Source organism: Phyllostomus hastatus, unplaced genomic scaffold, assembly GCF_019186645.2.
Source record: "Phyllostomus hastatus isolate PE091 unplaced genomic scaffold, TTU_PhHast_1.1 phas_scaffold_21, whole genome shotgun sequence".
NCBI classification, from domain to species: Eukaryota; Metazoa; Chordata; class Mammalia; order Chiroptera; family Phyllostomidae; genus Phyllostomus; species Phyllostomus hastatus.
Genome location: NW_025334017.1, coordinates 35564695 through 35567378, shown reverse-complemented (window position 1 = coordinate 35567378; position 2684 = coordinate 35564695).

The following is a 2684-nucleotide window of genomic DNA, read 5'->3' as shown; positions in this document are numbered from 1 at the left end:
AACACCATTAAAGTTTTCAAATTATTTTTCATTGCTTTTCCTTTTGTTTTATTTGAATGGAATATTGGCAGGTCTGAGTTTTTATAATTTTCTCCTTTCTTATATCACCAGGACCATCTGAGAATTGTTAAAAATGCAGATTTCTGGGCCAATTTATTGACAAACTCTGGGGAAAAGGACAGAAACCTGCTTTTTTAACAAGCTACAAAGCACTTCTTGCCACATTAAAACTGGAGAACTTTTAGTTAGACTTAGCATACAGATGGTGCAAACCATTAATAACTGCTGACACTAACCTTGAGAGGCCAATTCTGTAAGTTATTTTGGTTGCAAGTTACAGAAACTGGCACTCCCTAGTTTAGGAAAAAAATTAATTAGAATGGTGGTGCGCTGGGTTGAATGGTGCCCCTTCCCCAAATCCGTTCACTTTATAATGCCCAGAACCAGTCAATGTCACCTTAATTAGAAGAAGGGTCTTTGTAGATGTAATTAAATTATGGCTTTTGAGATGATGAAATCATCCTGGATTTTAGGCGGGCCCTGCATCCGATGACAAGTGTCTTTGTAAAAGACAGGCGGAGGGGAGGAACTGAAGAGAAGACGATGCAAAGACAGAGGCAGAGATGGGAGTGATGCAGCCATAAGCCAGGGGAGCTAGGGGAGGCGAGGAAAAGCTTCTCCCCTGGGGCCTCTGTAGGGAGTGCAGTCTCGCTGACTTTGGACTTCTGGCCTCTGGAACTACGAGAGAATGAACTGCAGTTGTTTGAAGCCACCGAGATTATGGTAATTCACTGCAACAGTCACTGGAAAGTAATATAGGTTGTATCCCAGGCTCACAAAGAGCACCCTGGCACCATTGTGGGCAGAATTCCAACAGCTTCCTAATCCTCCATTTCTGTATCTTTCAGTTCAAAATTTCAAATTCCCAGGAGAGAAATTCTGGTCCTACATTGGCACAAAGACCTGGCCAGTGAGGGCCTGTCTTCATCAGCTACAACACCCAGGAAGGGGATATTGGGAACGGGACACACTGGATCCCATCCTTTTCTGTCTACATTCTTCCTTTCTCTCACTCTACCGTGACTTAGAATTTAACATCGGCGCAGATTAACCCCACCTTGGGAAATCAGATCAGACATGGCAGATCCCGGTGAATATTACACCAACTCATACGTCCGAGGAAAGGAAAACCAGAGGGGAAGTCAAGGGGCTCCAGCCTGGAGAACCGGAGTCCCAAGGCTGTGACACTGGCAGTGGGAAAAACCAGCGCTGTAGCCAAAAGTGGGTGCCTAGGAGTTAACTGATGGTCTGAATTTTCCCTTCGGAAGCTCCAGTTTCTCTGCCAGAATTTCTGCAAACGGGTATTGAAGTGGCCCGCCCACTTCCGTTCAGCTTAAGAAAAGTTTGCAAGTTAATGATTTCAAGTCCAAGTCATTCCAACAATCATTTGCTTGGTTTTCCTGGCTGCGCCTTTGGGTCAGGTCTACCTCAAGCTTGCCTCCAAGGGAGAGAGAATGCATAAGTTCATGCCCGTTTCTCTTTCTTGAAACTTGTACTTTTGAAATAATTTTAAATGCATGGAATCATTGAAAAGATAGTATAGAGTACCTGCACTGAACTATTTTGTAAAATAGGCTTCAATCATTTTGTCCGATGTTTCTCACGAATAGACTGATATTACGTGGAAGAATGTCACATAGATGATGGGCCTTCTCACATCACAGTGGGGCAAATGGTAGGAGAATGGCTAATTACTGTTGATATTAACTGATGGCTGAGTTAATTTTTATATAAGATGTGAGATATATATTGAAGGTTTTTTTTTTACATACAGTCATCCAGTCATTTCCATATGATTTGTTGGAAAGACTAAGTTTTCTCCATTTAATGGTCTTCAAATCTTTGTCAAAAATCAGTTGATTATATGTGTATGGGTATATTTCAGGGTTCTTTTCTGTACCATTTTTTATATATTTATCCTTTTACCTATTCCACATTGTCTTAACTACTGTCATTTGATAGTAAATCTTAAAATTATTTCTGATGATTACACTGTCACGTGGGAGTATGTGTGTGTTTCCTTGTTTTTCTGTATAATTCCTAACTTTTGCCTAAAAGTCAAATATATTGTGTAGGCCAGTGGAAACTAAGGCACATAGTTTTTATACCTGGATATGGACATGCCTTTCCTTCTGCTAGAAGTGTAATGGAAGACTTTGCACTAATTCAGTTAGTAAGTGGACTAGTTTTTATTGTTGTTTTGCTTTTGCTGTGGTTATACTCGGAGCATCGCAGGTTTGAAATTTCTGTAGTGTGTTTGTTGGATGGTGGATGTGTATTAGATCAACGCCTATTTGACTCTGAGTTTTAGGTCTTCCCCCTTGAACTATACCTCAAAGAGGTCCTCTTTGCACACTCTTGGATTCCACCCATTCTTCGTCCAACAGTATTTCACTGTTACTTGTCATTCAAAGCTTCTAAGTTTCATGGTGGAGGAAGGGAGATGCAGTCTCTGTCCTGATTAAGTCCCTTAAGTGTGCCTGTGTCCCCCAGGTACGTAGCCTTCTCAGTTCTCAGGCCCCTTCCAGCCTGCAGTTGTGAGTTCAGCACTTAATCCCACCCCTTGTCACAAGAATGGACTTTGTCCTGTTCTGTTTCCCCAGCTGCGATGAGTGTTTGCCATT